The sequence below is a fragment of the Stegostoma tigrinum genome, chromosome 18, assembly GCF_030684315.1.
Source record: "Stegostoma tigrinum isolate sSteTig4 chromosome 18, sSteTig4.hap1, whole genome shotgun sequence".
NCBI lineage: Eukaryota > Metazoa > Chordata > Chondrichthyes > Orectolobiformes > Stegostomatidae > Stegostoma > Stegostoma tigrinum.
Genome location: NC_081371.1, coordinates 27,200,400 through 27,214,316, shown reverse-complemented (window position 1 = coordinate 27,214,316; position 13,917 = coordinate 27,200,400). Strand labels below are relative to the sequence as shown.

The 13,917-nt window shown below is 39.5% G+C and overlaps 1 protein-coding gene across 1 annotated transcript in view; it reads right to left on the bottom strand.

The window, feature by feature from the left end:
* The window catches only part of mtpn (myotrophin), a 51,614-nt gene that overhangs the window by 19,164 nt on the left and 18,533 nt on the right, over positions 1-13,917 (bottom strand). The gene's annotated exons all lie outside the window — the stretch shown is intronic.

Sequence of the window (13,917 nt, the reverse complement as noted above, 5' to 3'; positions counted from 1 at the left end):
TGTAAGAATTGTCAAAGTGGCTGTATAGCTACCAATTTCAAAAGCTAAATCAGTGAGCTCCACTGCACTGGCCACAAATGTTCAATGATCTGTTTGAAAATAATTCAGACTGATTGCAAGTCTTTTTGTAAAAAAAACTCTTGTCTAGACTCCCATTACTCCTAATCAGCAAACACGTGTATACTGTGTTAGAGTTCTTTCTTGCATGTGGCAATTAAAGTCATGCTTTGTTATTTCAATACAGACTGGTAACGGGCTCTTGTTGTGAAGTGGCAGTGTCCCTAGCCCTGAAGTGAGGGGCCCAGGTTCAAGTCCCCCCCTGATCCAAAGATTGTATCGTAACATTTCTGAACATATTAGAAAATAGAAAACTTGGTTAAATTGGCTCATTTATAAAGTACAAGAGATATATCCACAAGGAAAGGGATCCTTTCCAAATTCTCATTATTCACCCACTGTACTTGGTTTGCAAAGGAAGGCTAAACTAGCTCCCCCATCACCTGGGAGCTTAACCATTGGCCTGAAACCATAAAGAGTTGGAGATTGGTCTCAATTTAAGACTGTTAATTGTCACTTTGAAAGCACTCTTGTACAAAAACTTTATTGTTAAGATGTAGAAACGTTTTCATACAATGTCTGTTTTAATAAGTGGGACTTAGGGTAAGTTACTTTTGTGGACTTAAAATGTTCTGTCCTACAATTAAGAGATTTAGCAAGACACTTGGAGGATTAGAATTTGTCCAAAAATCAGAAAGCCTGAAAATTTAAAAACAAAAGCAGCCAATGGTTTACAGGTGGAAACCAAGGACAAGGAAATGGATGTTGTATTAGTACAGAACATTAAAACTGGAAAAATAGAATTTAAAATTTCAGGAAAAAGAGAGAGAAGGAAGGAGAAAGAGAAGGGAAGAGCAGTGAGAGAAACAAAAGTATTTCACAAAAAGATCTGGGAAGAGAAGTTTGAACTAAAACAATTCAAGTTAAGTTGGAGAAACATTACTATGTCCCACGAAGACAACACTGATTCAGACTTGAGATTCACTCATTTAATTCTTAGGTTTGAAGCAGAAGCTGAAGCTTACTTTATTGCTTTCAAGTGAGAGGCACAGTAGTTAAAATGACCTGATTCTTATTACTGCAGAACAAGTTTTTGTAGAAAATATAAAGGGTATCCTCCCCCTTGTTGAGCAAAGTGCCTCTGATTTAAAGGCAGTTGAAAAAAAACATTTTAAGTGCATACAGTTAGTGCCAGAGGTGTCCTGCCAAAATCATATCAAATAGCACAGAGATGTGATATTTGAAAAGCTTCAGCAGCTTGTTTTTGACTGATGACTATGAGCATTTAATATGGAAGTCACTTACAAACAGTGATGTAATATTATACACTTTATCTACCCCTTCTAGTAAGATTATAGCTCAAGGAACAGATGGCCACTGGAGCAGATGATTAAACTGACCAAAAAGCACTGTTCCAGAACAAACAAGTTGTTTCCATCAAACTGGGAGGAGGTAGGGAGACTAAATCTCAATCATGCAGTACTGGAGAGGTCCTGTGGTCCATCAAGCTTGCATCAAAAAACTAAATCCATACTCGACCCACTTTCCAACACACAGCCCACAGCCTTGACTGTTATTTTTCAAGTGCTCGCACAAGAATTTTCTAAAAGTTGGCGGTTTCCCACCTTAACAGTGCATTCCAGATTTGAATCACCTTCTGGATGGAAGAAAACTTCACTTCAAATCCCCTCTAAACCTGCTGCCTTTCACCTCAGAATTATGCCTTTCATTTTTTGATCCTTTAACTTCTATCCACGACACTCACTTTCATTTTTAGCCTTCCCTAAAGAAAAGGACCCAAATTTATTCAGCCTTATAAACTCAGCCTCAAATGATAGGCAAGTGTCCCATAAGGCTTTTTTGACTACCTTTTTAACCTGTCATGCCACCTTCAGGGATCTATGAACAAGAACTCCAAGATTCTTGTTCTTATGAGTTTCCTAAATGTCTTATCATTCATCTCCCACCTTGTACTTTAGAAGTAGTAACATCACATCACAACAAATTTACCATTGTAAAATTCCATCTGCCATGGATCTACCCATTTGATCAATCCATCTATATCCTCCTGTAATCACAGCCTTCTTCACTGTCAACCGCCTAACCAATTTTTGCATCATCCACAAACTTATCATCCCTCCATTTTCTTCGATAATGTTTGTGTTGTATATGAACATTAAAGGGATTCAGCATTGATTCTTGTGGTACACCAATGGGGGACTGGTCTCCAATTTCTAGCATAACAAAGCTAGTCTGGATCCTCTTTGCCAAGCTACTCAGAGCTAGTTCATTAGGGTGAAAATGTAGGAGCAACAAGCTGGGATTGTACTCTTGTCAATTCCAATTTAAGCCCTCCTCCCTCCATTGTTGGGCTTTCTCCATTTTAATAAAATCTGCCTTCCCTAATCCAAAAACAGTTTTGGTAGACCATCCTTCTTTTCCATAACAAACCTAAACCATACAGCATGGGGGTCACTTCCACTAAAATACTCTCCCACTGCCATCTCTAACAATTGCCTGGCTTCGTTCCTCAAAATTAGGTCCACTGCTACACCATCCCTTGTTGGACTTCCTACATGTCGATATAAAAAGCTCTTCTGGATACATTAAGAACCACCCTCTAAATCCTTTAGGCTATGACAATCCCAACCAGTTGGGGAAGTTGAAGTCCCTGAACATAATTTCACTTTTGTTTTTACACATTTCCGTGAACATTCACATATCTGCACCTCTCTTGCCTGTTGGCTATTTGGCATCTATAAAACATGCCCAGCAGTGCTTTTGTTCCCTTTTTATTCCTACGCTCTAACCACAAAGCCTCAACTCAGGATCTTTCCAAGATATTGTCCCCTCCTTATTGCAAAAATCAGACTCCTAAAGTATTCATGTGACACACAGAGGGAGGTGATGGCCTAAATTGTATTACTGCTAGACTATTAATCCAAAGATCCAGATGCTGTTCTGGGGACCTGAACTGTAATCCAGCCATGGCAAACAGAATTTGAACTTAATAAAAATTTGGAATTTGTAGTCTAATGATGACAGTGAAACCATTGTTGGAAAAACCCCATCTGATTCACGAATGTCTTAGAGGGAGGATAAACTGCCATCCTTACCTGAAGCGGTATACATGTGACTGCAGACCCACAGCAATGTGGTTGATTTTTAACCTCCCTCTGGGCAACTACAGGTGGGCAATAAATACTGGCCTAACCAGTAACACTCACATGCCATGAAGAAAAAAAACAAACTTGTTTTACACCATCCCCTGTCCTGTCTGAAGATTTACACTCCAGAGTGTTAAGCTGTCAACCCTGCTCCTCCCTCAAACATGTCACCATGACGGCAACATCACATCCTCAGAGGTGGCGATGGCCTAGTGGTATTATTGCTGGACTGTCAATCCAGAGACCCAGATAATGTTCTGGGGACCAGGTGCAAATCCCACCACAGAAGATGGTGGAATTTGAATTCAATAAATATCTGGAATTAAGAATCTAATGATGACTGTGAATCTATTGTTGGAAAAACCGATCTGGTTCACTCGAGTTCTTTAGGGGAGGGAAACTACCATCCTTACCTGGTCTGGCCTACATGCGACTCCAAACCTACAGCAAAGTGGGTGACTCTGAATTGCCCTCTGGGCAATTATGGATGGGCAACGAATGCTGCTATGTCACCAACACCCTCATTCCGTGAATGAATAAAAAAAAATTCCACATGTCAATCCATGCCCTTTAATGTATCTAAGGTTCTCGAGTAGATTTGCATCTGTTTTCCCCATAACAGTCCATGTTCAGAGCCATCAGCCTCATCACATTCCCTTGAAAGTTAGCATAATTTCCTGCCTTTGTTCCTTTAAAGTATGTTGCACCCATATGGTTAACAGTGTGCCCTCCACTTGCTGAACTAGTCTACATTCCTACCAACTGCACTAGCAAACCAACTGTAAAAGGATGCTGGGTCCATTCTGTTTTAGCCTGCACAGGTCTTGCCTTCCCCAGAAACAGGCCCAGTGATTCAGTAATCTAAAACAGTCCTGCACCAACTCAGGCAACAGATTCATCTGCTCTATTTTCTTATTTCTGCACTTGTTAGCATTTAGCCGAGTGATTACAAAGGAGGTCTTACTCTTCAGTCAGTTTAGCTCCCCAAACTCAATCTCATCCTTCATCTGACCTATAATGATGGTACCCATATGTATCACAACCTCTCATCACCTTCCCTTCAGAATATCTTGCAGCTATACAGTGACATTTGACCCTCTTATGAGGGAGGGTGCATATTATTCTGGAGTTATATCTGCAAAACAAACCCACAAACCTGTCTGTTCCTTTAACTAATGAGCCACCTATCACTAACACGCCAGCTCCTTATCCTCCCTGCCTGTACAATTCAGGCCAATTGTAGTGCCAGAAGATTGGCTCTGACTGCATTCCCTTGAGGAACCAGCACCATTATCAACTTCCAAAACAGAAAACCAATGAGCGAGCAAAAACTTGCACTACCTGCCCGGTGGTCATCCAGTCCGTTCTTCTGCAGTTTAACCACGTCTCAAAAGTATTATTAGCTTTGTGTAAATGCCACGCTGTCTCCAGCCACTAAAGCTCTGAAACATGGATCTCAAGTTTCTGCACTCAGAAGCAGTTCCCACAAAACTGGTCATCTGATATGTAGGTAGGTTGATGATTTCCCACAAAAGTTTATACATTCCAGCCAGCTGACCTTACCTATGACAAACTATCTTATTTGGCAGTTTCTTTTGTTAGTTAACCTTAAAAAAAGTCTCCCCCTCTTATTCTGGCTTAACTATCCTTGGCATGTCTCAGTTAACTCCTTAATGATTCTTCAGCTCTGAGCTTGGTCTATTCCTGCCCAACTGACCTGTGAAAAGTTGGAAAACAAGACAGAAAAAGAAAAACCACTTCCCCGACTCCATTCACTATGGGTTGCACTGCGATAGAAAAACTAAACACATGGTTTTTTTTGGGGGGGGGGCGCACTGGCACAGCAGGACAGAGATGCTGGGAGCCCTCCTCCTCAGGGCCTGACAGGGCGACGTTGGAATAAAGAGACAGAGAAACTCATCCAATTTTAAAATGACAAAAAAAAAGGGTAAGGCTTGTTTAGTTTTATTGTAAGTTACAGGAAAACCAGTGGGATTATCAGGGCACATACATCTTCTAAAGAGGATGGTAGAGAACAAAGCAGCTACGGTTTTGGACAGTAAATTCCTGTAAAGAGATACCTGGATGAGTGCAGATGAGATAAAACAAAAGCCCACATGAATTGCATGGTTTTTGCATCAAAAGAAGCGTGACCAGTTTTACTAGGATAAGGCAACCAAGCTTTATTGTTACTGGAGTCAGGGTGAAAGAAGCAGACAATTCATCACTCTTCACCCGGGAGATGAACAGTTTTGTGTATTTTATTTAGAACTGTAACAAACTAGGGGCCTTGTCCAGGGTCTGAATGCTGCACTCCAAACTCATTTTCGCTATTGTTAACAGCTTCCCTAAGTCTTCAACTCCCCCTCCCCACCCCTTCAATCCTCAAGTCCAATAAGCACAAAATGCTCTTACATATTACCAGAACTAGAGAGATCATTTGTTCAGCTGTTACTACCAAATTCATTTCTCCCTTTGCCAAACACATTAAACCTTTTCCGTTTCTGCTCCCAATCTCCTGCGTTCTGAGGAAGGGTCTCTAGACCCAAAACGTTAACTGATTTTTTTCTTTACAGATACTCCAGACCTGAGCTTTTCCAGAAAGTTTTTGTTCCTGTTATGTTCCTAGTCTCTGAGCTCTTCTCAATCCCATTTTCATGCTAAATAAATACATAGCACTTCATCAATATGAGCTATGCTATCAATGTTTGCTGTTCCTTCAAAATCAACATAGTGAAAAGATGTATAATGAAAGAATGGATACAGTATGGACACTAGAGGTTTGGGGACAGTGAAATTTTCAGAGGGGATCAAATGAGAGATAGATCAAGGAGACATCTGGAGCAAATAAAGTTGACGCCAACAAAAAGCAGAGGTGAGGTCCAGACAATGTTCAAAACATTTGAATTTCTGGGCTTCATAGCCGCTTAAACAAAAACTGCACAACATGTCTGAAAACAGTAAGTCAGAATACCTTTACTTCTTCCAAAAAGAGATTTAATTTTGCTATTTCCTATGTTCCAAGTGGCCTGCAAAATTCTTAAAAACTTAGATTTGAACATGGAATTTCCCGATCTGCAGCAAAACGCTATGAGGACATCTAGTTTTGGACTTTCCATGTAGTTTAGAACAAGTTAGATGAATTGTGCTGAAAGGACTGAAGCTATGCATTACTCTGCTAAGTGATTAGTCCCACATTCTCCAGCCTACACTTTCAAAGCTAAAAGGTCTCATTGCTATAAATAGGTGAACTGAGGTGTAATAGAAGGGAATTTTATTTAAACACATTAAGAGATCAATTGATGAAGTTCTGTGGACTATGGCCTATTTAATTCTGAAAACAACTAAAAAATGTTCCTTTTTAATACTTTTCAGAGTCTTTCATTAGTGCACAAGGCTGATATCCTAGAGTAAATGCTGACTAGCCATAAGGATGGCTACAGCTCATATGGCCAAAAAGAAAATACATGAAACATGCATGACAGCTAGCATTAGTAAATTCTTGATATCTACAATATGCATTAATTCTTGTGTCTAAGCAGCGAGAATTTCATCAGCACAAGTTTACATATCAGTCATGAACAAAACTAAAACATTTGCAGCTCTAATCTTGTTATCGCAATAAAAGTAGACAGTTGCTAAGAATAAAAGGGAAGTTGGCTCTCTGTTTTACTTTAAATAGCTCAACTTCCTGTACAAACCAACTACTTATGCTTGCTGCAAACTCTTTACAGACAGACATCAGCTCATACCATGTTCAGAAATGATGACAATAGAGAAAACAATGGATCTCTTCATATCCAGCTTTATAATATTTAATGGTTAAATAGAGAGATGGGAGATAAGTCCTATTCATGGGGCTGCCAATATTACTATTTTTTATTATTTAAGTCAAAATGTTAAACATCGTTAAGTCAGAACAGACACACTTTCTAGAAGTGGATTTCAACTTCCCAACCAAAGCATGGGTCCTAAATTAGGATTTCCACATAAAGCTAACACAATTTTCTAACAGCAACCAAAGTTTTAAACATTCAAAACAGATATTTATTCTTCCTGCAAATTATACAGTATATGAAATGGCACCATGTTACCAGAAACAAACTATTATTGGGAATTTATTGGTTCATGACATCCCTAGGAGGGAGAATGGCTTGTAACAATAAGCAGCAATCATTTCAGTCCCAGAACATCACTGGGAATTCCTCAGGTTGGTGTCTGAGGGTTAACCATTTTTAATGATCAGTCCTTCAACACAAGGTCAAAAGTGGAGGTTGGCGCTGAGGGTTGCGGTATTCAGTACCATTCCCAGCTCTACTACTGAAACAGTCCATGCCCAAATTCATCAAGACCTGGATAACATCCAGACTCAGGGTATTTTTGTGGCAAGTAGTTTTCATGCTGTACAAGTGTCTAGCAATGACTTTCTCAATGACAGTTTAATCATCATCTCCCACTGATTTAATATTATTAAAGATCAATAGCATCCACCAAATATCCCAGTATCAACTTCCTGCAGATTACCTGTTGACAGAAATTCTGCGACAACAATTCACTGACTCTCAATGCCTGTATGCCATCCACAAGCCACCACTGGGGTGGAATGCAATACTCTCCATGTGTTGGAAAAGTGCACCTCCAACACTCAGCCACCAAGCTCAACATCATTCAAAATAAAGCAAACCACTTGAATGGTATTCCATCCACTTTCAAAGCCTTCTCTCTATAATTGGTAGCACATCACATTTATAGTGGAGCACATGCACAAAATGCATGCAGCAATTTATGAAGTCTCTTTGAACAAACTATCTCTAGCATAGCAAAAGATGGGACCAACCATTAGCAAGCTACTCCCACACCAGCCCCCCCCCACCCAGCCATACAAAAAAATTAATTGGATATGGAGCATTCATTTGTTGCTGAGATGCAAAACTCAATTATCTTCCTAAAAACAGTCACCACATGGGCTATGGCAGTTCAACAAAAGGCATCTATCTCATCAGCCATGCAAATAGAGGTGGGCAATGTTGGTCACCACCAGTGAATAAACAAAAGGAGGAAACACCTTTAACACAGTAAAGATCCCAAAAATATCAACAATGGATTATCAGTTGAAAAATATATCTAACATCTAATGGAACAAAAGACAAATGTTTGGTCAAAGATAGTTTTTAAACTTAGTTTAAAAAAAGGGGTGAAAGGTTGAAACCCAGACAAAAATTCCCGATCTCAAGCCAGACACTAATGGTGAGATGAAGGGAATCAGGAAATCACAAGAAACCAGAAATAATAGGAAACAGTCTGGAGTCAGTAGGCTCAAAGTTAAATACCTAAAGGGGAAATGGCCATAGGATCAAATTTGAACTCAGATCAAATGATTAATTGTGTGTTACTGGATCAGGGAACAAAATAAAGAGGTTAAGCACAACTTGATTAGAAAACGAGATTTGATGCATATAGGATATACTCTCAGCTGGAGCTTTTCCAAGAACTCTGCTTTCAGAGAATATAAAGTTGAAGACCAGCCAGAACAGCTTTAATATGGATGAGTTAGTGTGCTTTTACAGAAATCAATGACAAAAACAACCCAAATTTTGTGGGGAGCTGGGGGTGAGAGCAGAAAAGGAAGAGAAAGCGTAATGATTTTGTAGATTGGACATAAGGGCATCACAAATTTACTATCCATACAAACATCAAACAACTTTGAAGTAAATAAATTCTTGCTCTGTATCACATTCAGAAATAGTACCACGTGCTTGCACCAGCTGTGCTATCTTCTGTATGAAAATTCATGCACCAATGATAGGACTGGACTGATGCTCTGGGAATGAGCCCACCATAGCATCTGGGCAATTGAAATTAGATTAATTACATAATTGGAATGAAACACTAGCTTCAGTAAAAAAGGTAACCATGAAATTGTTGGATCATAAATCCCATCTGTTCAATTTTTTTGGAGAAGTAAAAATGATGTAATTACCCAGCTAGGCCTACATGACATTGTAAACCCACTGCAATGTGACTGGTTCTTAAATGCCCTCTGAAATGGCCTAGCCAGTCACTCAATTGTATGAAAAAGACTTACTAGAAATAAAGCCAGAGTGACCATCTTGCATTCATCTAGACCTCAGATACAAAGGCAAATCCTTGTAAATTCTTCAACCCAAGCAGAAATCAGAATTGTTATGGCATGGCAGGTCATCATTCAGGCCACTGTCCCTGCATTGGTTCCACTATCAAGTGCTAATCTCCAGCCTTTGCTCCATACCCCTGCAGACATTTCGATCGAAGTATCCTTCTTAAACACCTCAATCCAATCTGCCATCATGCTTCCAGGCACTGCATTTAATATCTTAACTACTTGCTACATGAGAGGGGTTTTTTCCTTATCAAATTTACATTACTTGGAAGAATTACTGAAAGTTGGACCTCAATGTCCATTACCAAGAACAACTCAGTAGTGCAACTATAGACCATTTTGGCCAAGTCCTCAGCAACAGTCTGTTTGATGAGAAAGAACAAAAAGTGGAAAAACCAACTGTCCCACATCGCAGATCTACCTGTTCCTGATCCACCTGTGCATGACAAATCAGAAGGGCCCAAAAACAAACAAACAATCTTCAGAGACAAAGTTCAATCTTCACAATTATATTTTTTTCTCTAAAAATTGTTGAAATGAAAAGAACTGTTTTAAAGTTGAGGATTATCAAAGGAATCTACTTACTTTGAAAGCAAGTAATCTGACACAGTAAACAAAGTTTACCGAACTGCTCATTTCAGTGTTACTTGAATTGTTGCTTGCAAACCAGCTAGAACACAGGTGTATACTAATGGAGATCCAGCTGATTGATTACTAGAAACTGGTTCACAGATCAATGAAGATGACAAAGATCTGCCTGCCAACAACTGAGATTGGTTCTCAGGTAGGTTAATAGCTTCATCTGTGAACAGGAGAGGGAGAAGACTCCATATTTCAGATTTCCACCAGCTCAGAAGCTGTTCTCTACAGTAAAAACCAGTTTAAAGACTAAGAAATAATGGGAACTGCAGATGCTGGAGAATCCAAGATAACAAAGTGTGAAGCTGGATGAACACAGCAGGCCAAGCAGCATCTTAGGAGCACAAAAAGCTTTTGTGCTCCTGAGATGCTGCTTAGCCTGTGTTCATCCAGCTTCATACTTTGTTATCTTAAGGACTAAGAGAACTGGTTTATTTTTCCTTCACCATTTGAAGTGAGCTATAAATGTTTAATCACTAAGTCAGACCTCAAGTATGTGTGCAAATATACATGCACAAGTGAGACAGAGTTTAAGAGAATTAGATAGCAGTGCTATATACTGATGGTTCATAATTATTTACCTGCAGCTGGTATCCATTTGTAATAAACGGAAATTCATGTTAAGTAGAGAAACTTGGTATATATTGTCTACCTAGATCTAAACACACAAATTGGAGAATAAGAATTTTATAATACCCCTTAACTTCTGTGACAAACTGAAAGCAGTGGAATTGCTTTCCAGATGTCACCCTAATCAGGGGTAGATGAGGACGACACCCTTCAGTGCACTGTGTGGCTAAGTGGGAACACATCCAGCAGATCAACACTTACATCCATGATGTGCAGTGCAGCACCAACAGTCAACATGTAGTTAACTACGAGATAATAAAATGTGAGGCTGGATGAACACAGCAGGCCAAGCAGCATCTCAGGAGCACAAATGCTGCCGTTTCGGGCCTAGACCCTTCATCAGAGAGCTCCGGCATCTGCAGTTCCCATTATCTCATGTAGTTAACTACAATCTGAATTTTGTGGCACAGGTAATTGCTTTGTCACCATCATTAAGCTGGTGATAAATCCTGGTTCAATGAATGCAAAGATATACTAGGAGATCACAAAGCCTTTACATTTTCATTGACATTGGAGCCCAGAAAATTAGCACATGACTAAAGTGTTTGCAACTAACTTCAGCAAGTAGTAAATGAACTATCTTGTCTGCTCCTGATGCCAGTCTTTGATCAAATTGATTCATTCAACATGCCATCAACAAACACTTGAGTGCACTGAATATGGCAAAGGTTGAAGTTCAGTAGCATTCCAGCTGTACTGAAGATGACCCAAGCTCCAAGGCCAAGCCATTGGTATAAAGCTACAGTATTAATATCTACCCAGGATTATTTTTGAAAGTTCTTTTTCATTGTGTAATTTAATTTTTCTTGCTTGTGCTATTTATTTCAATTTAAACAGGTCTGTAGCAGTCTTAAGAGGTAAGTAAATACGGTTAACTACTTTCTCAAATCCATAATTATCTCAACATCTCAGTCGCATGCATGTCTCCACAAAGATTGAATAGGTAATGATAGTAATTTATAATTCTAAACTTAGAACAGTCTTCATATTATGACCTCAGGTTTCCCCAGTCTTGTTTCAAGTTTCTCAAACAACAAAACACAGACTAGTAATAAAATGTGAGGCTGGATGAACACAGCAGGCCAAGCAGCTTCTCAGGAGCACAAAAGCTGACGTTTCGGGCCTAGACCCTTCATCAGACTAGTGATTGCTTTGCTGAACATCCACATTCTGGCCATAAAAATTACCAGCCATTTCAACATACGACCATGTGCGTTGAAATATTTCTGCCTCAAACCGCCTCAATGCTCCAGCAAGCTGCAAGATCAAAACCTCATCTTCCACTAGGTACCTCAAAGCCTTCAGGATTCAACATGGAGTTTAACTATTGTATTTCAGAACACAAACACCCTACTCTAATTCAGTGGCCCTTTTTCTACACAACTCAGTCCTGTCTTGTGTTGGATGCTCCTAGCAAAGCCAACTTGTTTTCAGCTTTTTACACTTCTCACTCATACTGCACCCAGCATTTCTCTCACTCAAGAGTATTAGCAATCCCTGTTTGCCTAACCCTGTCTCTCTGGGCCCCATCCCCATTTACTCTACTCTCCACGCATTCAAAATTAGCAGCAAAAACACCACTCCTTACCAGCTATTTTCTGTTGTGACAAAAAGGTCACTGGACTCAAAACTTTAATTGTTTTTCTCTCTGCCAATGTTGCTAGACCACCAAATTTTTGTTTTTATCTCAGGTTTCCAGTATCCACAGATTTCATAATTACACAGGTTTTCCATTATACATTTGATGTTTTGAGATGAAGTGATGTTCTGTAGAGTGAAGGGTTCACAACAGGTTGTCAAGTTACCTGCAGTCAAATAGTCAGGGGTTCAGATGAACTCCCAAGTTGGAAATGGTGCAGATGATTTGCAGCAGATTTCCAGCTGATGACTGAAAGCTATAATAGTTGCTGATAGCTCTCCTTTACCCCCTTTATTCCAGAAGCAAACTATAATCCCAAAAGCAGTTTCAGCGACATGACGGAGGCTAAAATTTCTGAAGTCTGCTCATTCTGGCTGAAATTGAGAAACTGTCAAGATACAACAGCAACTTAACATGGACTACTGGCTTTGAGTTGGCACAAATTATGAGTTAATCTTCCTTTTTGCCCTTTACAAAAAATGGAGAAGAGCTGTCTCTAAACTCTATTGTTCAAGAATGGACAAAAACCTACATACAATGAGATGTTTGAATTTCACATGAATGCCCATATTTTAATTATTTGATGAAGTTTCACCTGTCTCTGGAGCCAGAAATGCCAAGTCACAATGTGGGGCCAAACATCTTAAACAGTACCTAGTTGTTAAAAATATCTATATTTAACATCTTGTAACACTGTCAGGTCTGTACTGAGTATAACACCACTAATGAGGGGAAAAAAGACCTATCCACAAAATCTAGGACAATTTCGAACCAGCCAACAACCTGTTATTGATTTTTGAAAGCAGTTATAAATGGCACAGCTACTAAACCACTATTTAATCTGTTTTCATAGAGGAAGACAACTGTAGCTTTTGGCAATAAATTATTACAGAGGGACTGGGTGAAATCATGAAAAGTAGGGAGGAGGTATTATGTAAACTGATAGGATGAGAGGCAGATAAATCCCTGGGGTCTGACTGTCTATACTGTAGGGTGTCAAAGTGGATGGCAGAGATAGTTGCTGCACCAATTATGATATTCCAAAATTCCCCAGATTCTGGAAAAGTATCAGTGGATTTGAAACGTGCTCATGCAACACCCAAAAAAGGAGATAGGGAAAATTATGGGCCTGTTAGTTTGACCTCTGTAGTGGGGAAGGGTTACTGGAGTCAACCATAAAGGAGATAACTAAACACAAAAAACCAAACACTCAATTCACTAGCGCAGCACAGTTTCATAAGGGCAAGTCAGAGTCATACAGCTCTACGATCCAATTAATTCATGCTGACCATAACCCAAACCCTAAACTAGTTCCACCTGCCTGTGCTTGGCCCATATAACTCCAAATATGTTTTACTCAAGTACTTATGTCTAAAGGCATTTAGACATTGGAACTGTACCCGCATTCACCACTTCCTCTGGAAGTTCATTTCCCACAGTAACCAAAAAAATTGGCCCTCATTTCTTTTTAAAAGTCTTTTTCCTCTCACCTTAAAAAATATGCCCCTTGTTTTGAAAATCCCCACACCTATCATTTATATTATCTATGTCCCTCATGATTTTATAAGTGACTACAGGTCGCCTTTCAACCTCCTATGTTCCTGCAAGCGTCCTGGCCTATCCAGCCTCTCCTTATAACTCAAACC